Source organism: Eulemur rufifrons, chromosome 8 (genome assembly GCF_041146395.1).
Source record: "Eulemur rufifrons isolate Redbay chromosome 8, OSU_ERuf_1, whole genome shotgun sequence".
In the NCBI taxonomy this organism is placed as follows: Eukaryota; Metazoa; Chordata; class Mammalia; order Primates; family Lemuridae; genus Eulemur; species Eulemur rufifrons.
The window spans coordinates 56,353,643-56,379,105 of record NC_090990.1 but is presented as its reverse complement, the minus strand read 5'-3'; positions in this window follow the sequence as shown (position 1 = coordinate 56,379,105).

Below are 25,463 nucleotides of genomic sequence, written 5' to 3'. Positions count from 1 at the left end.
AATCACATTTGTCTGTTTTTGCTTCTGTTCCCTGAGCTTTTAGAGTCAAATCTAAGAAATTTAATACTATTTATTGAATAGACTAGCCCATTGGGTAGTCACAGCAAACTTACCAAAAGTAAGTTAACCATACATGCCTGGGCAAATTTCTGGGCTTTTTATTCTGTTCCATTGGTCTATAGGTCTTGTCTTTCTGCTTGTAGTACCACATTGTTTTAATTATTGTAGTTTTATAATATGTGATGAATGCAAAAAGTGTTGAATTTACAACTTTCTCAAGATTGTTTTACCTATTTGAGGTCCTTTTGGTTTCATATTAATTTTAGGATTGTTTTTCTATTTTTGTAAAGAAAAGTCATTGGGATTTTGAATCTGTGTATTCTTTTGGCTAGCATGAATGTTCTAACTCTATTAAGTCTTCCAGTCCATAAACATGTGATGTCTGCATTTATCTATGTCAACTTTAAATTCTTTCGGCAATATTTGGTAGTTTTTGGTAAGGAGTAGGAGGAGCATTCCATGGAGATTTTTAAGGACAGAGTATATTTAACGTTCTTACAAGTTAGAGTGAAAAAACCTCCTAATCCAAAGGGAATTGGTTTGAGTCCTTAGGAAAGTATTGGTTTAGTAGTGTAATTACCAGGTTCACTATTAGGGCTAAGTAAAGCTTAAAAGCAAACCTCAAAAGAACTAATTCTGAGGACATAAACTATGTCTCTGAATAAAGCCAAAAATATTTAAAGGAAATTTATCACCAAACTGTAAAATTTTTAATGTTCTACATCTACTAAAAAATACTAGCATGTAAAAAGTTAAGAAAATATGAAACAAGACTGTGGAAAATACACGTTTAAAATGAAAAATATGAAGATGAGGAGAGAAATTAAAGATGAAAAAAACTCAAAACTTTCAGTAATGAAACATATATTATCTGGAATAAAAAATACATTATATAGGATGAACAGCAGGTTATTCACTGGAGAAGTAAAGATCACAGAACTTGAATACATGGTAATGGAAATTATCCAAAAGGAAGCAGAAAAAAGTAAACAGACCATCAGTGATTTGTAGAAAATATTAGCAATCTAACATATGGAAAAGCTTTACCATGTACACCCATATTCCTCAACAAATGAAGGTGTGCCATTCTTTTCTCTTGGGCTGGTCAATGTTGTTATAACACAATTTAACTTACCATAATGGAGAGTCTACATGGTGTATTTTATGATGAACAATTCTATTAGAAACGCTGGCATGCCACTCAGAATATATAAAAGAATAGCTATAATACTGATGTCTACTTAACCCTACTTCAAGAATTTCTGAGCGAATTTGCAATGCCAGAAAAAAGTAATATTATTTTTTATTTAATTTCCATAAGGAATCCCAATTGCTTCAAAATTAAGCAATAAGTTTCTAAAGGGATACTTTTTCAACTGTGAAATGTATTGAATTTTGGCAGTTTTAATTTTACTTTTTTGTGCTGTAGTTATTATTCTAGTTTTTTTCAGTGAATTTTAGTAAGTGACATACTTAAAATCATTTTCCCACATTGCCTTTGAAAATATTGAGGCATTCTAAACAGCATCTAACACAAAAGCTATGCATCCCTGATGTACAGTAACTCTTTGCACTCTATTATCTACCTGACATTCTAACTGAGCCTTTAATATTCCCTGTAAGAGTTAGCTTTCTGCAGATCCTGTACAAAATCTGTCTAGGACTCTTATTCTATTATTAAAAAAATCAAATATTAATTGTCCTGTATTCACATTGAATTTTCATACAGCTTTTATATATCTTCATAATCTAACATACAAACCTTTTATTAACAACAAAAGTATTTCATATAAAATAAATAGATTCTTCTCTATTCATTAATCTCATGCATTTTGTTGCTAAATCTTTCACTCTTAGTTATATGCCTATTTTTGCCAATATCCTAAAAGTCTACCAAAGGCAGACATCCCATTGATGTCCAAGTCACACTCTTACTGAATCTCTTCCCACCATTAAAGTATAAAATGTTTCAATTTCTTAATATGCTGACTGTTATGTTTCAACTTTTTAAACTTTGTTGCTAATCAGAATTTTATAACTGAATTTGAATTCATATTCCAGTTATAAAGAAATGTCTTACCATCTTTCTTAGAATATTAGTTGCAGTATAATCATAAAAATAGTTCATAAGAAAGAGTAAACAAGTCAAGCACACTGCAAACTTTGAACCTATTTATGTCTCTTTCATTCTCTTCCAAAACTCATGGCATATCAGGCTTGAATGGCCACATAATTGCTTATAATTACATAATAATCTTCATTTATTACTATTTTTGCTCCAATTTTTTCTTTACAAAATCATGATTTTCTTTTTCTTGGGAGTATTTCTAAATTATAAAAGTCAATATCTAGTTTTTCAAAGAACAATGCATAATGTTTTGGTGCTGTTGTAAATCTTGCTATACCAAAGTATTAATCACAGTTCTCCAAGGAAACAGAAGCAATAGGATATATATGGATATATATCTTATTCCTTATATATGATACATATCTACCAAATATAATACCATATGGCATTATATATGGTAATACATATATTATATATGTGTATATATAAAAAGAGAGAGATGGGAACAGAGAAAGATTGGTTATAAAGAATTGGTTGAAATGCTTATAGAGGCTGAGAAGTCCCATGATTTTTTGCCTGTAAGCTGGAGACCAAGAAGAGTCTGTGATATAGTTCCATTCAGAGTACAAAGGCCTGAAACCCAGCAGAAACGATGGACTGGTAAGTTCCAGTCTGAGTGCAGGAAAAGACCAGTGTCCCAGCTTGAAAATAATCAGAGAAAGCAAGTGCTCCCATAACCCCCCTATTATTCTATTCAGGCTCTCAGAGGATTGAGTGGGGTCCACTCACACTGGGGAGGGCAATCTACTTTACTCAGTCTGCTGGTTCAAATGTTAATCTCATCCAAAAACACCCTCAAAGCCATTCCCAGTATAACATTCAACCAAATGTCTAGCCATCGCATCTCCCAGTCAAGTCAGCACATACAATTAACCATCACAGAGCCCCTAGAAAAGGTAGCATTAATAACCCCTCATTAGTCCCTTAGTAATATCTCAGGGATGAGACTGAAAGAAGACTGAAGATATTGTTACAACAATATAATACCTTATCAATTTTTTTAAAGGACCTCTAATGTGAATTAAATTTTAGCTCATATATACATATATGGTATTGAGGAAATATATTTATATGTAATATATATTTTATATATATACACACACATATATGTGGTGTTGAGGAAAGTAAAACTTACTAGATTTTAGGCAAAGTTGCCAATAAGATGTGACTGCTGTACTCACAGAACCATTATAAATATCAAATTAGATAAGTCATTGATTTATGAAGCTGCTGAAATGTATTTTATTATATTGGTTTTGAGAGTCAAATACATGTTCATTAAAATGGAAGCATCGTTATGATTATCAATTGCCCTATGAGTAAACATAATTTAACCAGTTTTAGCCCTTAGAAATTATTCAGCTCAACCTAACTTTTGATAAGCTATGTGCCCTTCAGTTGTTGGTTATGCTACCACATAGCCTCATTAAAATAGTGAACAATAATTTCTGTGTTAATGTACTCCAAAATAGCCCCCCTGAGCAATCAAAGGAGAAGTTTGAACTCACTAAAATTAAAAAGGATATAATGAGGCAATGAGTAACCTATAAGCAGCGGACTCTTCAGGCCTGAGCTGCCTTCTGACTAATTATACAAGTAATTTTGCAGTATACCTCCTGAAAGAACTGTCTAATCATGCCTACTAGTGTGGATATTATCAAAACACTTAACACATCTATATAAGCTATTAAACCATGATGCATTGTTAGGGTAGTTAACACCACAGGATCATAGTCTGATCATGAAGAATAATTCTACAATGACTTTTGAGTTTAGTACTCTTGAAAATATTGTAGAACACAGTGGCCTTAGGAAACTAGAAAAGTTAAAAACTTCTGTATTCAAATTTTTAGCTATTTAAAAAATTGTTGCTAATGGATATTCATCATGCAGATAATTAAACTTTTCCATTTATTTCCAGCTTTGAAATTACATAGAAATATTCTTAGACTTATAAAAACATGAATTTATTTGCAGAGAGAAGTTTCAAAATAACCTGTTTCTGGAATCAACTGTCTTATTTCTTTTAATTTTCTTGTTCTTTTTATTTTAGTGTAGTTGATTGAAATGTGCTCTCTCAAGAAGGCCTATTATTACTATTTTTGAATCTTTTTCTCTACTACTGTAAAAACTCCTGGCTTATGGAAACCAAACTGTGACATATTCCTGGTCCATCCGTCAATACTTGACTCAGAGCAGGTGATTCTAATGGAGTGAATTCTCTGGACAAGATGAATAAAAAATATTCAAATAGTTAGGATAAACAAAATAAGCCTAACTATTTATTTATAAAGAGGTCCTGGTCAAATCTTGGAAGACATTGGATTAAATGACATTACCTAAATATCTTTTATGCATTACTGCGAATACCTTTAATATAGTAGTAGGGCTTTGAATTTCTATGACATAAGATATATTAATAGTTCCCCAAATTATTTACTACTGGACTATTTACTATTTGAAGAACATCAATATTCCAGAAAACGCAGCTTAAAAATGGGTAGAACTAAGGTGAGCATTTATTAAGATACTTCCATTGTTCCAGAATACTACTGCTAGCTTTAAGAACTTTAATGACCATTTTCCTCATTAAATCGCTTTATTACCTTCCCCATCAACACACACACACACACACTCACACACCCGCTGTATACCTCACCATTTCAACTGAAGCCAACATTGACTATCTCCAGGAATAGTTTCTCAAACATCCACATTGTGGCATACACCTGAGCAGCCACGGATTCCTAACTTTTCAATGTTTACTATTATTTTGTTACTCCTTTTAGTTACAATTAATTTTAAACTTTAGGTCTGGAATATGGCTTACATTTTTAATCGGTTAAAACTGTGCATCTAGTGGACTTAAAGTTGGAATGGCATGAGGAATAGTGACAAATTGATTTTGTTTTGTTTGGTTTGGTTTTTGAGGAAAGATATCAGATATGATGGAAATAATATTTGCCTAGGAAGTGGGACTTAATATTAGCCTTCCAACAAAAAGGTATCTGACCTGAGTAAGTAGTTAAACCTATAAAACACCAGTTATATATTCTGATATTTATAAAGAGAATATTAGACTAGGATTATGGGGCTGAAATAAATTTGGAAATTTATCATGCCTGGTCTAACACTTTGCTTCCTACCCTACCACCATCCACTCCTATATGAAAACACTATTTTTGCCAAGCACCCACCTAACTTTTTATAAACTATTAATATAATGTGGAGAATTACAAAATCTGGAGAAGCCCAAAGTTTCAGTGGCTAGATGATCTTGAAGTCCATTTTCACTGCTGAAATTTCATGGTTTCTTAATTTGGTTGTGTGGATAGATTATTTTACTTTGAGAGAAAATTAGAACCAATAACAAATTCAGTTAATGAAGGTAGACCTTTGACCTAAATATAAAAGCTAAAATAACACTAGTACCATAAGAATGAAGACATAGAATGCAGGTGGCTCTATAAATATATACAAATATTATGTACATTTAATAATTAAAAATAAAAAAATTATGAAAGAATGCAAGTGGGTGCTCACCTAGTCAGTAAGTACTGATCAAAAAAAAATCTTTAGGTATCAGTGTTACTATGTATAACTTTATTAAGCAGATAAAGAAGGTGTGTTCTAAAAAAAAAATTTGGGAGCAATAAGACACTGAGAAAAAACAAAAACTTCACTCTTGATATAATAATCTGAATGTTTTAATTAATTCTCTCCCACACACTCTAACTTCGGAAAACAAGAGCAGAGGATCATTATAAGAAGACTGAACACTATGTAAAAGGTTGGAGTCTTGATTAAACATCTTGGTTATATCAATGATGCACATAGATGTGATTCAACTCTTGGATTTTCCTATACCATGAATGAAAGTTATTAAATCATAGTCTAAAGTCAAGATAAACAAGAAAGTAAAGGCCTGGCCATAAACAGTATGCCCTCTTAAGATGGTCTAGCTGAATACTACATGTCATGGTACCATGGTGCTTTTGAAAGAGTTTAAATAAAAAGTGATATGATTATAACTGAATGTTAGAAAATATAGACCCCAAAGCAGCAGTTTGAAAAATATGATGGCAAGCAGAAGGGAGGCTAGAGAAATTGTAGGATAGGAGAGGCAGAGGAAATATTTAAGACCATTTGGATCATGATAGGTCAATGTCGACGAGGGTCTAGAGTGGTGATGATGATGATAATGAAGTCATTCCAGTTAAACCTTTGCAACATTCACACTCCAGCTTGCCATCTCCCTCTTTGCAGTAACTGTGTGTGCTCATGCTGCTCCTAAAAGCTGAGTGGTTTAGGATGCATATGGCTAATTAGGTCTGCAACAATTTTCTTCTGTATATTTCGTTTGGAATTTTAAATTCTCATTATCGTTCATGCCCAGCCCCCGCACTGTGGATGTTTTAGTATGGGTATGGCAGAAAGCCACAATTTTAAAGGTTAAGCCTCTTCCTATATGACCCCCACTGGAGTCTGGCTGGTAAGAGGCAATAGAAATCTGCTTAACTGTCAATTGCTTATGTTTAATTGTATGAGCAAATCCATTTCTTGAAGTGTGAGCCTTGAGTGCCAGCAAGATTCACACACATTTGATGGAAACATTTAGTCACAGAATATCCCATGTTAATACTTTAAAAGTTAAGACTGATTGTATGTGGCATAACTTGGTGTGGTAAAGAATATCAAATGAAGAGAATATTTTAACAAGGTAACACTGGAAATGTAATGGGCCCACATTCTTTTAGCAGATGAGGGGAGGCTTGTAAAATTATATTTCTAACAAAACAAATAAAATGTTTCATTTTAGCTATTATCAGTTTCCTTTCAGTTTGGTTTACCTATCTTCATTTCCTAACCCCAGAATAATCGGGAAGATTTCAAAACAGAAAGAAACACTGCTTAAAATAGTTGGGCAGTTCTGGTATCAATCCAAATATGACAATTAACGAAAATAAGGGAGCGATAGCTCTAAGACTTCAGTGACATGTTTACCATTCCAGGGGGGCAACTGATATGTTAATAAGGATTTAGGGACACTGCTTTTTGTTTGTTTAAGGTCTCATAGTGCCTATGACTTTATTATCCATGTAATGGAGGTTTTCTTTAGAGGGAAAACTAGAACTGAGAGTATGGACGTGTCCTGCCTTTATTGACCTTTGTAAGTATTGTTGTCAAAGAATCAGGCTGGATAGTGTGCTGAATTTTAGAGTTAAAATGCTTAAATAACTGAGCTAGATTATTTTAACCAGTTAGATAATCTCACTAATCAAAATACAGTGACTTTTAAAAGAAACAATCCATTCTTTTGGCAATGAGCTTAATGGCACATTGAAAGAAAATGTATAAGGCAGTTGTTTTTCTTCTATTTGTGGCATTTAAGATTTTATGATATAATATGCTTCACATTTTTTTAAGGACCATGTAGAAATAAAGAAAAATTATTTCTGATAGAATCTATTTTGGTTTTATACTTCATTTATTGGGTAAAAATAATAACATATAAATGTTAAACCACAGATATCTATGACCCATTAACTAACAAAGAAAATAGCAAAAAGAAAATAAATATTATCTTCAGCATGATAAAATAAACCAGTGTTTTATATCTTTCATAGGCAAAATATTTGAGTAATTAAGTGATTCCAGGAATAGTCTTAGAATACTTTGGTTCTACATGGACTGTGGCCAGTTTATACAACCAGAATTTGTGGAGAGTTGATTTGCTAATAATATGACTCCTAGAAACACAGATAATATCATGCATATCTATTATATAATAAAGAATTTGTCTAGTGTTTGTCTAAAGTTTCTGGGACACAATTTCTAAGTATTTGAAATTTCCCGAGTGATAGGTGTTTTTGCTCTTCATGATGAACCCTTGGGATCATGCTAATGAGATGACTGAAGGTTAGTCCCTAGATAGTTTAAGGAAGGGGTTGGCCATTTAGGAAAGATCAACCATGTAATTGGAAAGTTGGAACTTTGAGCCACTCAATATCAGCCTGATCCCTGAGAAGGAGAGATTGAAGATTGAGTTAAATGACATGGTCACCAATTCAATCAACTATATCTATGTAATGAAACCCCAATAAAAATTGTAGACACCAGGTTGGGTTGAGCTATGCTGAAGATGACACAATCCAAAGTCATGGATGCTTTGCATTTGAGACCCTGCCAGACCTCATTCTATGCTTTTCTTCATTTGACTGGTTCTGATTTGTATCCTTTGTAATAAAACTGTATTTGTAAGTATAGCACTTTCCCATGTACTGAGACTCATTCTAGTGAATTATTAAGCCTGTGAAGCTAGTGAGAAGTACCAAATTTGTAGCCAGTTGATCAGAAACATGAGAGAGACATGAATGGACTTGGAATCTAAGAACTTGCAGTTAATGTTTGAAGTGAGAATTGTAGGGAGAATTTTGACCTTAACCTATAAAGCTTGTGCTAATTCTGAGTAGAGTCAGTACTACATTATAATGTCCTACTACTGCTAAGGAGGAAACTGTCAGAAATCTACTGAAGGTCCGTATCCAGCCAGCATCATTCTATGATGGAGCAGGGCAAAAAACAAACAAGAAAAACTCTCAATAGTGATCGCCCTATTGACAATGGGAGCCTCAGAATTCCAATTCCAAAATATAGCATAGTAAATGCTTGCAGGATTACGATATAAGCATGACACCAGTATTCTGCCACTTTTATCTGGCCCCAGATACCTTTATTCAAACTGCACACATCACATTGGAAATATATATATGTATGTACACATATATCGCTATATCAAGATATAATCCAGACAAATATATCTTAGTACCATGGTTTGTGATAATTAGTCTAAGATCAATGGACTCTTTAAGAGGTTGCAGGTATTCTGGGCCAGCACTCGATCCAAGATAAAAGAAGTCAAGATCAATAAGAAGTAATTCACAGAGAAAGGGAACCTCTAGGAATGTTTGGTGCTGTGAGTATAATCATTTCCACCTAAAATTCATATATCAAAGCCCTACCCCCCAATGTGATGGCTTTTAGAGATGAGACCTTTGTGAGACAATTAAGGGTAGATGAGGTCATGAGGGTGCAGCTCTCATCATGGGATTAGTGCCTATCTTTGTCACTTTGGGCTGTTACAACAAAGGTAACATAGATGGTGTCTTAAACAAAAGAAATTTATTTCTCAGTTCTAGAGACTGGGAAATCCCAGATCAGGGTGTCAGCATGGTCAGGTTCTGGTGAAAGCCCTCTTCGTGGTTTGCATGCTACCTTCTTCTTGATATTTCCTTACATGATAAAGAGTAAGCAAATGCATGTCTCCTCCTAAAAGTCACCAATACCATACCATCATGAGGGCTCCACTCCTGTGACATAATTACCCTAATTATCTCCTAAAGGTCCCATCTCCAAATGTCTATCAAATGTCCCATAATTCTCCATAATAAATCAGATTGTTTTCACTGAAGTAAAAAAAAAACACCAACAGATCAGATGAGCATCAGCATCTCTGAAGAAGTGATGCTTGAAATGAAATGTGAAAGATAAGAGGGAAATGTATTGTAATCAGAGGAAGCTGCATAGGCAAAGGCTCTGGAACAAATGGGAGTATAACATTCAGATATATAGACCAGGTTAAGGAGATTTGAGTTCATCCTTTGAACCACAGGAGGGTTTGACACAGAAGATGACTTGAATCAGATTTGTGTTTTAAGAAGATCACTCTTGGGGGGGGGGGGAGAAAAAGAAAAAAAAAAAAAAGAAGATCACTCTTGATGCAGTGTGGAGAATGTGGGATTGGAGAAATAACTTAGCTCTGGAAAGTCAACATATGTTCTGGCTTGTCCAGGACAGTCTCAGCACAGCCCTTTGACCAAGAGCAATCACATACTACACATCAGACAAAGGACTGATAACAAGAATCTATTTAGAACTCAGGAAAATCAGTAAGAAAAAAGTCGAAGAAGCCTATCAAAAAGTGGTCAAAAGACATGAATAGAAATTTTTCAAAAAAAGATATAAGAATGGCTAACAAACATATGAAAAAATGTTTAACATCTCTAATCATCAGGGAAATGCAAATCAAAACCACAATAAGATACCACTTAACTCCAGTGAGAATGGCCTTTATCAAAAAGTCCCAAAACAACACATGTTGGCATGGATGCGGAGAGACAGGAACACTAATACACTGCTGGTGGGACTGTACACTAGTGCAACCCCTGTGGAAAGCAATATGGAGATATTTTAAACAGATTCAAGTAGACCTACCATTCTATCCAGCAATCCCATTATTGGGCATCTACCCAAAGGAACAAAAGTCATTCTATAAAAAAGACACTTGCACCTAAATGTTTATAGCAGCACAATTCACAATTGCAAAGATGTGGAAACAACCCAAATGCCCATCAATTCATGAATGGATTAGTAAATTGTGGTATATGTATACCGTGGAGTATTACTCAGCTATAAGAAATAATGGATATAGAATCCCTTTTGTGGCCGGGCGCGGTGGCTCACGCCTGTAATCCTAGCACTCTGGGAGGCCGAGGCGGGTGGATTGCTCAAGGTCAGGAGTTCGAGACCAGCCTGAGCGAGACCCCGTCTCTACTAAAAATAGAAAGACATTATATGGACACCTAAAAATCTATACAGAAAAAATTAGCCGGGCATAGTGGCGCATGCCTGTAGTCCCAGCTACTCGGGAGGCTGAGGCAGTAGGATCGCTTGAGCCCAGGAGTTTGAGGTTGCTGTGAGCTAAGCTGACGCCACGGCACTCACTCTAGCCTGGGCAACAAAGTGAGACTCTGTCTCAACAAAAAAAAAAAAAAAAAAAAAAAAAAAAAGAATCCCTTTTGTTCTCCTGGAGAGAGTTGGAACCCATTCTATTAAGTGAAATATCCCAAGAATGAAAAAATAAGCACCACATGTACTCACCAGCAAATTGGTTTCCCTGATCATCACCCAAGTGCACATTTGGGAATAACACCAATTGGGTATTGGACAGAGGTGGGGGGTGGGGGGAGGGGATGTGTGTATACCTACATGATGAGTGCGATGTGCATTGTCTGGGGAATGGACACGCTTAAAGCTCAGACTCGGGGGGATGGAGGGGCATGGGCAATATATATAACCTGAACTTTTGTACCCCCATAATAAGCTGAAATTAAAAAAAAAAGTGACTTGTAGCAGAAGTTCACACTTCAGCATTTTCTCATGTGGTAGATGACTGCCAACTTCCAGCTATGAGTCTTTGTATCAATCACGATGCCTAAAACCTTTTTTTTCTGAACACCCTAAAGACACATTGTACACTACAAGGATGGGAGACTAGACTAGAAGACTACTAAGATATAATACTCCTTGATAGTGGCCCTCAAACAATGACAAACAGATATTAATAAAGTAGTACTCAAGCAATTATATAATCCTAAAATTACATAGTTTACATGGTTTCCAAGTGTGGTTAATCTTCAATCACTGGAGGTAGCTAGCTTAGGGACATCTTCTCCACATTGTGTCAAGTTTTCATTCCTATATTAATTTTTTTGCACCATCAAAATTAATTGAACCCTTATCTCAGAGTCTGCATCTCAGCAAAACCAAACTTGAACAGTTGTCATCAAATGTTATTAGAAAATAGTTCTAGGGTAAGTTTCTGGAACTGGATCACTAACCAGACAGATGGGAATAAGAACTTTATATTAAGTAGAGTGGTAATAATCCCTGGCCTGCTGTAGCATAATAATTAACATGAATCCCACTTATGAATTAATAGCTGCAATGTAGGAAAAGTCAAGAAAATATCCCTAAAACTATGACCCCACAAGCCTGGATATAAGTTAGAAGCCCTAATGGAAAGATTAGCACCACCTCCACAGACTTAAAAGATGCAGTGATGGTGTCACCTTTACACCCCTATTTAATTCACCAGGCTGACCCTTTCAAAAACTGGCTGAATCATGGTCTTTTATGGGGACCACCATAAACTTAACTGGCAGCCTCATTTGTAACTGCTATGCTGGGTATATTTAATGTACAATAATGGATCTATAAAATAGATAATAATAGACAATAACAATTTATGACAAGAATTGATGAGAACACATCTGCCAGATCAATAGCCGCATAGCAAGCACCAGATGCTATTGATTGGGCAAATGTGATCTTTTCCATCCTTATTATAGAAAAGAATTTGAAGCACTTCCCGTGGGAGAGATAGTGGGTTACAGTCACGAGATAAGCAATAAGATACATTCATGGCCTTGCCTCTGGGGTATATAATGCTTGTATTCTTTGTCACACAGGACTTTGCTTTGATATTCCACAGACCACTAGACTGTCCCACGGTATTTATAATATACTGTAAATTAGCCATGAAGAGAGAGAAGTAGATTCTACTATAGGTACATTTGTAGATGCCCTGTGAGGCACATATGCACCAGATTATAAAAGATACAACCAAAAAAAGCTCAGATGCCTGCCACATCAGTAAAATTTTTAGGGGTCCATTAGCGTGAAAAATTCTGACATACCTCTCCTCTCCAGGGCAAAGAACAAATATTCTACCTCACACTTTACCACTGAGAAAAAAAAAAAAAAAAGTACATACTTTGTAGATCCTTTCAGGTTACAGAGGCAGCATATCATTTAGAAGTAATGTTCCAACTAATTTATCAGCTGAGTTAGAAAACTGCTAATTTTGAGGAGAGACCAGACCAAGAAAAGCCACTGCATCAGCAGTTAAACAGACTTGCTGCTTACATGATATGAACTAAGTGATCCCACGTTTCTAGAGGCATTTGTTGTACATAAAGTTAGCATGTAGAATATTTGAGAAGTCCCTATGAGAGAAACGCAGTGAGGATTCTACTGTTCTAGAACAATAGCGCGTGGTCTGCCACAGGGAACTGTCCAGAATTTAAAAAGCTGGTCTTAGCATGCTCCTAGTCGTAGTAAAGACTGAATGCCTGACAGTGGGAATCAAATTTGCTTGAATTCAGAGCTATTTATCATGAGTTGGTTATTGCCATACCCGGTAGCAGAAATCCATCGTATGATGGAGATAATACATTCAGTAGAAGGTGCAAGCAAGATTGTAGGCATCTGTAATTTATAAACATATGGCACAGCTAATGATGAGTAGGTTCATCAATTTGATGGTAGTTAAAAATGTTGCCATATTTTATCCCCATATTTTTAAGTGGCTTTGCAAGATACGTAAAATTCCTACCATGAGCAGAGTTTTGAATGGCCTTCAACTTGATGTGAAAGAAGAAACAGACTCACGTAAGGACATACATGTTTTCTTGAACAATGAGAAATGATTAGCTAATTGTTTGAGGGCCTGGAAAAAAGCAAAATTGAATGATTGGGAACAAAGTTATCTGGGGATTTATCTGTAAGAGTGAGTAGCCGTGAAGTTTGAGGATCATTCTTGCCTGCAACCATGGCTATCCCATGCACTGTGTAAACACTGGAGTGGCTAAGTGTAAAGATTGACCTCTGCTGGAAGAGTTACTCTGCCCACCTTGTTGTTCAATATCTATGGTGGGCTAACTCTTTCAGCAGAGGGTTAAAGACTATACATGAGCCTAACATCTTTGGCTCCTTCTCACCAAGGCCAGTCTAGTTAATGCCATGGAACATTTGACTTTTCTGTAACAAAAATCAGTACTAAACTCTATCTATGCTATCATCCCTCAAGTACACCACCCATCCACATATCAAAGTTGATTTCATTAAATTCCTCCATCCTTGAGGAGGCACCTTTACGAGTTTCACCCAGGCCCACTATCACAAGGATCAAAAAGTGATTTATCATAATGAGATCTCACATAACAAAGGAAAGGTATTCACTGTGCAGATAAGGAGATGTGACCACGGGCACAGGACATGGTAGCCACTGATACTGCCACATAACTGCACAATCCATGAGCGACGTCCTAAGAGAATATTGGGATTATCTTTTAAAAATACAGCTATTATATATCCTTGGAAACCAATATCCTATGTGTGGGGTTTGGGTGCTGTGGTGTGCTCTAATCTGATTCAGTGGGCATATATAATGCTACATGCTGACAGGTATTGGTTTATTGCTGGGCATAATAAGCAAGAAATGAAAGAAGTGGCTTTTCCTAACATTACTCTCAATAATCCACCCATTGGTGTGCTTTTTGTCTCCCCAAATTTAGGCTTTGTTGGAATAGAAGTCCTTGCTCCAAAGGAGAGGCACAGTTTCATCTTCAGATAATAAGAGTTCCATTAAACATAAAGTTACAGTTTGGGCCGCTTATGTTGGATTTATACACCAGTGCATTAGCAGACAAAGAAAGGAGTAACTATGTTGGCAAGGACAATTCACTCTGATTATCATTAGGTCTTGAGATTGCTACTGTATAATAAGGCAGGGAGGAATATATCCGGAACTCAGGTGATGCACTGTGGCATTGCTTGGCGCTTTAATATCTAGTAACAACTATAAACGGATAATGTAGTAACATGATCTGCTGATGTTAACCTGAGGTTCAGAACCTCAGAAATAATCCTCAGTTGAAAGTATACTAAAATGGATGGTAGAGGAGGGAAACAATGAATACAAGTTGTTTTCTTGGGACCAACTGCATTAGCTTGTCCCACTAGTCTGACTTGTCCCACTATTCCTCTGTTGTAACTTATTTTATTTTATTTTATTTATTTTCTTTTACTTTATTTTATTGTATATTCCATAAATAAGCAGTGACAGAATGGAATGAGCTTTATTTGGGGAGGAAATTAATCTGAGCACTACAAAGGATGACTGCAGCAGTCACTGAGTGTTTCCTGAATGTATCGCTTAGACTTTATCATTTTGTTGCAGTCAAAATTACTTTCAGTTGTCAATATCTGCATCTTGATAACTGAGAGATCTTCTTGGATCCATGGAAGTCAATTCTTTCCACATGCTAGAACTACCAAGAAACAAACATCTCTCAAGAACAGCCCTTAACCATTGATTGCAGGTGATGGTGTATAAAAACCCCAGTTCCCTGTCCCTCCAAGTGTGCTAATTTTGTGCTGAATATTTTTCATCATTTCACATAATTTCCCCCACAGAATTCAGTTTCTTTTGTTGTTGTTATTGTTGTTCTTTTTGATACCTGGCTTAGTGATTCACCCTTTATTGACTGATTTTCTTTCAATGAGTAAATTCTCTACTTTATTGCTGGTATTTGCTGCAACTTCTAAATAAACTATGTGTCCTGATTTTTTTGTTTGTTTATGAATCTACTTCATAGTGATCCAAACAAAGATCATGGGATTTTCATATGGATACTCAGTCCAATCATTCTGTTAGGAAACACTGGAAGAAGGTAAGAATTAAAAAAAGAAAAAAAATATATATATATACACACACACACTAAGTACAGACAAAAGTTCTGGACTGGAGACATATATTTGTCAGCAATAGATATAGATACAGTAATTGAAGATTTGAATGATGTCTTCTAGAGAGAGATTATAAAGTGGCAAAAGGAGAGGTTCTAGAATTGACTTTTAGGAACGTTGACATTGAATAGCTACATAGAAGAGGATGGAGCTACAAAGAAGATATAGAAAAAGTAGTCAGGATGTGGGGATAAAAAACAAGAGTTTAAAAAGAAAAAGATTGTTTTAATAAGGAATGTCATCTATTTTATTCTGCTGAGATATCTAGTAAAATAAGAGCCAGGAAATATCTACTGATATGTAGAAATAATGAGATTTCTAAGCATATGTTGATGTTTAGGAACATTGAGTTTGCTGGTAATTTTTGAAGGAGTAGTTTTAGGGGAGGACAGGAGCTGGAATTCAAATTAAAGTAGTTTAGTAAGTGACTTACGGTTCCAGAAATGGAGGCTGTGAATATTGATAACTCCTTCTAGAAGTTGGTCTGTAGTGGGGAAAGGACAGCTTAGAAAGCTGGTCTTGAAGAGGAAGGAGAAATTGAGTGACTTTTTTTTTCAAACATATACCTGGACATATGCCTCTGCCAACCTGATTTTTAAAAATTTATTGCTGATGCTTGTAATTATCACCATCATCTTTCTAGGCACCGTGAAATAGGCCATTTATTTTTTATTTTCCTTTATTTTTTTATTCCTATATGGAATTAGTCTTTAATTCTTGATAATTTTACTCATATGGTATATTTTTCTTGAATATATATTTATGTCTCCTCCTGTCACCTTTACTTAATTAACTCTTAGCAAGATTCTTTATTGCCATTCTACTTCACCATCAGGGCTGACAAAGTATAAATACTGAACTATAGACATGATCAGCAACCCAATAAAAGCTTTCAAGGATTACTCAAATCATTTAAATGGTATTTAATAACTCCAAACCACTTCATGAATTCTCAGATTATCCTCTCCCATAAATGCTATTCAATTTGTCACTGTCATATCTTTCTTTATACAGCAATCTCCACACAATACCCTCTTTCCATTACTTATGTATAATAATTCAGATTTTGTGGAGCATCAAGCATATATAATTTAGAGAACATTTTTAAAATTAAATACTACATAATTGTAGACATAAAATTAGTTATGAATGTAGATATTTACTTGGAAAGACAAACATATTACAAATTTTAAAAGCTTCCAAACACTATAAATATCACAAATTCCAAAATAATTACATAATATTTTTATTAATTAATTGCTTTATATATCTTTTATAATACTTTCCTTAGGCATATGCGCATATCATCTTTTCACATGGCAATGATTTTGTAATATTATTTTTAGAGAGCTTACAATGTTAATTCAATCTTTCCTTTAGCATTTTTACAAAATTTTTTCACTATTAAAAATTATGATGCATAAATATGCAATACCACATATTGATGTGTTTTTGTGTATAATGCTGCTGAAAGTTTGGTCTTTCAAGCTAAAGTTTTCTTAAAGATTTTACTTAGGGTAAATCCCATTAAAAACAGGGTAAAAAAATAAGATTGGCTTTTTTTAATCATTGTACATACCACACTGTCCACTACATTACTGACAAGAAATAAGGTACATTATGATTGTGCATTGAGACAAACTATTATCTTCCACTTACAGTTTTCCATGTCTGATGTTTAGAAGAAATTTCCACAGAATATCTTCTCGCACCACATACTATTTTTCCTACACTAACCACATACTAGAATTGCTCCATGCTTAAAAAGTGTAAATAGAGATACATCTAATGGCCCTGCACCTTCATGTCATAATGCCAGGTTAAGTACTCTGCACAGTAGGGGCAGGAAAATGTATTCCTGTAATATATTTCTACATCAGGTTGGTTACTAATAACGTTATACAAAGTGACTAAGGAAACACGTAATTACCTCACTAAATCCAAAATAAATGTGTTTCCAATTTAACTTGCCTCTCTCCAGATTCCAAAAAATATTCATGTCCCCTCTAACAAAACAAAAATAAAAATTGTAACAAAGGGAAGTTAGAGTGTGTGGAGAAAACAGTCATCTCATTAGTAAAAAATCACATTACAAAAAGATTTTACCATGCGATCATATTGTTTTGCAAAACCCCCTCCACCCAGGGTTTTGGAAGATTCACAGTAAGCAAGAGGATTGATGCACAAACTTCATAGTAAATCTTTCTCTCATATAATTCATATGTGCTACACATGCGTGATCTGATTTTTGCACAACCTTCAAATTACGGGCTGACTACCACTTTTACTCTGAAGAGGATGTAATCTCTCCTGAACTGAACGACCATGGCAATTTATTTCCACTTCTCTTTATGATACATCTCTCCTCTCTTTTCCTTGCCTTATTTAACCTCCTCTCCTCGCCTTTCGTCTCTTTACTTTTCTAGTTCTATATATAGCATTAGGGCATTGGCTAGGGTTAGAAATATATCTACACTACAATCTCTGTAAGGGCCTGGCCTCTGTTGAACAGATTTATTTAATTGCCCACCATAGATTTAGCATTTAATGACAACTTTAGCTGATATCCAGTAAAATATTTACTACATAATTGAATAAATAAAAATATTACAGTTGAGCACGGTTTTTAAAAAGTTCAAAGATATAAATCAAAGAAATAATTCTACAGATGAATAGTAAACAAATGCATCAGTATCAGAAATAGCACCCTGGTTTGCCTCAAGAAGAAAAATCCATAGACTGACTAAGGTGTGTGGTTAACATAGCGTAGTATTTCCTTAGATCTTCTACAGTCTGAAATCACAACTCCTGAGTTCAGTTCCAGTATAATTTGAGAGTAAAGAAACAGGTAAGGTGCTTCTACCTAAAAACTATCAGGCTAAAGCTACAGCCAATATATGTCCCTTTGGAGATATGAACCCTGAACTATCGTTTAACTGTTAAAACAGAAAGTAGGTTCCAGAAAACTGCTCAGGCAGGAAAAACAATGTCAATATAATCGAAAACCAATTGTATCAGTTAATCTAGGCTGAGTTGCGCTACAGTAAAAACCAGCACAAAAATCCCAGTCATTCATAACAACAAAGGTTTATTTCTCTTTAACAATGTATGTCCATGTTGAGTTGACTGTGGCTTCGTTTCATGTCACAGTCACTCTGGGACCCAGGCTGACAGAGCAGCTGCTGCACTGTACATTGCTACTCACTGTCACAGAGGGGAAAGAGACATGCCAGCTCTTGAACTTCTGCCCCAAAGTGACACACGTCTCCTCTACCTATATTTCATCAGTCAAAGCAGGTCTCAGGGCCATTTTGAAGTTCAACAGGGCATCATCCTCTCACAGGAAGAGGCACTGCAGGAGCAGGAACTGGAATTTTTGGGAAAGAGTAACATAAGCTACCATACTAATGAACTGTATTTTATCCATGCCATATTTCTGCCATGACCCTTGATTCCTCTTTCAGAAATATGTGCTTAGAAACATCCAAACACTTTTCTATTTAGAAAAAAATCCATTAAGATACCAACAGATTGATCCCCACAAAAAGGTCAACAATATTTGAATGGCAATTTCAAGCTTTCAAAGCACTTTCAGATAAATATCTCATTTATTTTTCCTAAGTACTCTATGAAAATTTGAACTTGTAAACTTTGATCTTAAATTTGTCTGTTCTTTTTATTAACCCACACTGCACTTATTTCCAAATGGAAAAAAATATCCATGTGTTGGTATTTTACTTCCTTTTAATCTGATATGATGTGAATTAGATCATAGTAAACTGAGACTTATTTTTAAGGATTCATTAATTCATCTGTACTTTCTTTGTGTTCTCTGTTGTATTCTTTTATTTTCACACCATCTCCTGTGACAATTTTTGCTCTTGTTAATAATCCAATCCTATTAGCAAACTCTACAGATTACCTTTCCTGCTGCTCTCTTAATTTTCTTTAAGCAGGTCATTGCTATCTGATAATTATCCTGCTTTCTTAAATAATTCTGAATCTCATTTCCTAAAGTCATTCTCTTCATAGACTTTGTATAGGAAATTTAGATAGGTATAATTATGGATTGTTAAAGCTCAAAGAAACCTAGAGTTCATGGAACTCTTCTAAAAGAAGACAAAACAGACCCAGAGAGATAGTGACTTGCCTGAAATATCAAAGCTATTTAGGAATGTTAGTAACACTGTAACTGAGGTCTTTCAATTTCTCATCCAATACTCCTGCCTGTATTCTGCCTTTTCTTCATAAATTAATATATCACCCTTGATCTTGAGCTATAATATTTTGGTCTGTTGCTCATTTGCCTGCCACACCCACTCTTCACCCTGCTCTGGCCCTGTTCTGTGTGTGGAGGCTGTCTGTTCTCCATCTGGCCTTCTGGCTTCTGGATGGGTTCACGCAATCACGCAATGTCACAGTCCAGCAACAGTTGAGACGCTGGGAAGGAGGAGAGATCTGTGTTAATGTTCCTCTAGCTCCTTGTACATTAAGCCATGGGTAGTCCGTGGCTACACTTGTTCAGCAACTGTAAGGGAGACTCCTGCCCCAGCCATAGCTGAACATTTTGTTGGGCTCTATTAACCATTCCTTATCCTCAAGGCTTCAGGCCTAGGGGTAGTGATGACTTCCTGTGTTGTTAGTTAGATTTTTAAAGTATCCATGTCAAATTTTGCTCTGGGCACCAAGTCATTCTAAGTAACAACTTTCTTGGTTTTCTTAGGCCAGTCTACACCTTTGTAAATATTATCTTCATTAAATTCTTTTCACATCAATTTTGAGTATGTATTTGTTTTCTAGCCCAAACTCTGATTGATACAGGGTATAATGCTCTGATTTCAGCAAAGGGGCTACAATAAAGGGTCTGTTAATAGAAGTTCTTTGTAGGAAGAAATGGTTCTTCTTGTCCTGTTACTTGGTTATCTCTAAGTGTAAGTTGTTGCTGGTTGGATTCTCTGGAAGCAGACACTAAGACAAAGTTTGAGGTACAAGATACTTATTAAGGATTAACATCTGTGAAAGGAAGGGGAAAGAGGCAGAGTTGGTCAAGAAGGAAGTCAAACTCTAAGTCAGGCCCACAAAAGCTTTGGACAAACTCTAGGAGCTTAGAGTGAATATTGCCTGTCAGGGCTATCTGGCATTGGGCTAAGGTGGCTGGGCCTTAATACTCACCCTCCTCAGTCAGTGACTGTCAGCTGCCCTAGAAAGGGAATAGCCAGATGGAACTGATGCACGTCCTGAGGAAGTGACAGGTAGAGGAGGCTCGTCTGCTCATCCCGTACTCCACAGCTTGAACGTACCTTATTTCCTAAAGGTTCTCCGGGTGGTGTATCTCTCTATCTACCACACAAGTGTCATGCTTCTGTTTAGGTGGGTATCAGTATTTCTATTCTTAGGAAGACAAAATAAAATATAAGACAACCAGTCTAATTTGAATTCCAGAGAAATAACAAATACATTTGACTATAAGTATATCCTGTGTAATATTTGGGACATACTTATAAATAACAATAATTTATTTATCTGAAATTCAAATTTAACTGGTATTATGTTTTTTTCTTCTTAGATCAGGCAACTCTAATATTACTCATGTATTATGAGAAGCAGTTTCGTACAGTATTTAAATAGTTCAGCCTCAGGAACTGGACTGCATTGATTCAAGCTTAGCTTTTACTTTTAGTAGAAGTTTAACCTTAGGAAAGTTATTTAATTCCTATGTGCTTCAGATAACTTCATCTTTAAAATGAGGAATATATGAGATCTTCACTCATAAACTGTTTGTAGGATTAAATGAGTTAATAAAGGTAGAACATTAAAGAGTTAATGACACATAGTAAGTGTTCAATAAATACTAGCAAGTGCAATTATTTTTTTATTACATCTCTTCCATTTTACTAATGCGATACTGTTCATGGTATCTTTGGAGAATTCTAGAGGGTACTTCAATAAGATGTAGTCTCCATTTCCTAAAATATTACATCCTAATTGGGTGGGAACACACCAGTCCAATATACTACAAGGACCTTACAAATAATGCTATGAGAAAAAGTCTTATGTTTCATCCAGGACAGAATCGGTAATTAGAAAACCGAAAAGTAGGATGGTTTCACAGAGATGGTGATATTTAAACTGGAGTTGAAGGAAGACTATGATTTTGATTCATGCAGAAGACAGAGAAGCTGAAACACATTTAAAAAGAAAGAACAATTAAATTTGCCTGAAATGAAGCTAACTAACATTCTGTCTGAGTTTCCTGCAAATATACAGGAAGACAGAGAAGATGGACACATGAAATATAATTAAAAACCAACATAGACAAAGATCCTCTTAAAATATGGGAAGTAGTGAGTTATATCACAGCAAGTAGATTGACTAAAAACAAGTTAGAAGATACTTCATACTTCCCTTCTTTTTTGTTATTGTCAAAATCTTCTCATCTCTTTTAGAATGTTTACAATGATAATTTTTAATTCTTAGTCCATCTGTTCTAACATTTTTCTTGTGATGAAAGTGATAATCCAATATTTGTTTTTCTTTAGAGATAGCTGTGCTCCTCAAGGGTGCAGTTATTTTGACCTTGGACCTCATAGCCCTTGGGGATTATCAGTTACTTTGTCAATGTTTCCAATGTCCCAAGACTGCCTACACATTTGGTGACTCACCAGAAAAACTGAAGGGACTTAGCATATGGTTGTACTCACAGCTAAGATGTATTAAGAGACACAGCAAGAACCAACAAAGAAAAAGAAACAGGCAGATTCTAGAGGAACCCATGAGCAGGTTTCCTATGTGCTCTCCCTCTCATAAGGGATCACAGAGAGTGTGCTCACCTCCCAGCTGCAAAAACAGTGACACTTGTGTGATATTTCTGCCCAGGTAAGCCTGTTTAAGACTCAGATTGGGGTTTTTTAGTGGAAGCTGATCACATAGGCATTAAGCATTCTCTGTCTAGCAACTACAAAAACTCCAGATTTCCAGAAAAAAACAAACAAACAGATTTTCAATGTAAGGCATATTGTTTATACAAACAAAATAGACTCGGAGACATAATCTTATCATTAGAGAATGTTTCACAAGCCAAGTTCCCAGACACCAGCCAAGGGCCAAACTTGTAAGCAGTCTCTTTTAAAACAGCAGTCTCCAGCCTGCTGCGTTAACTCTTCTATGCGCAGGCAGTGAAGTACGTGAGCAAGGCCAGACCTCAGTCCAACTCCAGACCCTGTGACTTCAGGGGTTGAGGGTGGATTGAGCTCTGAGGTGATGGTTGTCTGGTATCAGAGTACTCCTCATTCAATAAAACAATTTTTCAGATTATAACTCATTCATTACATACTAAGGATAAAGTGAGGACAATTCCTAAATGGTTGGGAAAACAACAGCTAGTTGTTAATTTGTTCTCATACTTTTTAATCTCAAATCCTGATCACACTTAAATGCATATATAGTAGTAACATTCATCGGGTGTCAGGTGACGGGGGAGGAGGGGATGGGTATATACACACCTAATGGGTGTGGTGCACACTGTCTGGGGGATGGACACGCTTGAAGCTCTGACTCAGGTGGGACAAGGGCAACATATGTAACCTAAACATTTGTACCCTGTAATATGGTGAAATAAAAAAAATAAAGATAAAGAAACGAAAGAAAGAAAGAAAGAAGGAAAGAAAGAAAGAAAGAAGAAAGAAGAAAGAAAGAAAGAAAGAAAGAAAGAAAGAAAGAAAGTTAGTTTATAACATTACTGATTTCAGGCAAACATATCCACGATGCCTCAGAAATGAAAGAAATTTTAGAAGTCTGGGGTAACATCTGAGTGACTAAACGAAAAATATGAGCAGCAGCAAAAGATGCCCTATTTTCACAGAATCTCTAACAGAAACTTTTTTACTTTGTCTAATTGTATTTAATGTCTAAAGGAGGAGAAATATTTACAAATGATATGGAAAGAGTGAGAGAGACAAGGTCAGTGAGAAGGGGAATTGATTTGTGTTCCCAAATAAAAGTATTGATAAAGGAAATTTTGAAAAATGAGACAGCTATAACTTGGCAATTTGACAGATAACCTCTGTTTCTTTGCCTGCTTGATTTGTGTTATGAGTTTATCTAACTTTTTAGGAAAAGTTAGATAAGTTATTTGTGGATAAGTTATTTGAAGATAAGAAATGCATCGGATTTTTGAATTATATATAATACATCTATATCTATTAGTACACACACCTAGTAAAAGGGATCGTTTACCCTATTAAAGAATAAAGAAAGGATATCTGAAAGGTGCGTGCCTGTGAAAGCAGCTTTGCTTCATTATAAATTAAAAACCAAAGCAAGGGCTGGGATAGGGACTACCAAGTTGAAAATATCTGGTCAGAAAGGGGTCTTGTTGCTGGCATGCCCTGTGACATTTGATTCATTGGAGAATCCTAGTAGTCTTCCGACTATTGACAATCATGGGACTCAACATGGATTTTAATTTTTCATTGCAAAATTTTCAGTTCTTTTTTTTTTTCTTTTCTTTTTTTCTTTTTTATTTATTTCATCTTATTATGGGGGATACAGAATTTCAGGTTACATACGTTGCCCATGTACCGCCTGTCCCCCCAAGTCAAAGCTCTGATTCCCAGTTTGCACTTTCACATGCAAAGTTTATGTGTCTTATTTTCGCTAATCTAGGGGATCTCCTAGTTTCTCCCAGTTTTCTTGCAGCCTTGTTTGTTTCTTTGATAGAAAACTTTTATGCACAACAGGTTTGTACTCACACTTCTACTTAGATATCTCATTTAAGATCTCTAAGAAGATCTACTTTTTAGGAGGACAGTGAAATTTTCTTAAGTTAGAATCTTCATATTAGATCACTGAACAAATTAATTTCTGCTTTTTGATTGTATACTATATTTCTTACTATTAATAACTCAGAGCTATGAATATTTCATATTAAATGAGAAGATAATTTTATCTTTCTGGTATTAATTAGTTGGCTAAAAATACATTTGGCTCAGGGAAAAACAGATACAAAGTAATTTCTGTGAGTTGTATTTTAGGATAGGTCTATGTATGGAATTTTAAAAAAGTGTTTTTATGAAATTATTCCTAAATTTTAACATTTGATCAAAAAGTAATAAAGAAGGAAGGAAGAAAAGAAAAAAAAAATTAGTCACAGGAACCAACAATTAGCACAGCATTGGAAAATAGAAAGCAGTGTTTTTCTGCTTTAAAGTGTAATTGGCAAATAAAAAATTATGTAAGTTTATGGTATATAACATAATGGTTTGAAATTTGTATACACTGTGTAATAATTAAATCAAGCTAATAAACATATTCATCACCTCACATACTTATGTTTTGGAGATAAGAATATTTGACATCAATTTTCTGAGGCAGTTCAGATATACATTACAGTATTATTAATTATAATCACCCTGCTGTGCAGAGATCTCCACAATTTTTTCTTCCTTAAAAGGAACATTAAAAATTTGTACCCTTCGACTAATATCTTCTCGTCTCCCCACCACTACCCATTCCTGGTAGCTTCTATTCTATTTTCTACTTCTGTTGAGTTCAACATTTTTAGATTCCACATATAAATGAGATAATGCAGTATTTCTCTTTCTGTGCCTGGCTTATTTCACGTATAATAGTGTCCTCCAGGTTCATCCATGTTGTTATGAATAACAGGATTATTTCCTTTTTTTAGATTAGATAATATATATACACATTATATACATGTTTATATATTAAATATATGTGTATATATAATATACATATAAATAAAATCACATTTTCCTTATCCACTCCTCTACTGACAGACTCCTAGGCTGATTCCATATCTTAACTATTGTGAATGATGCAATGG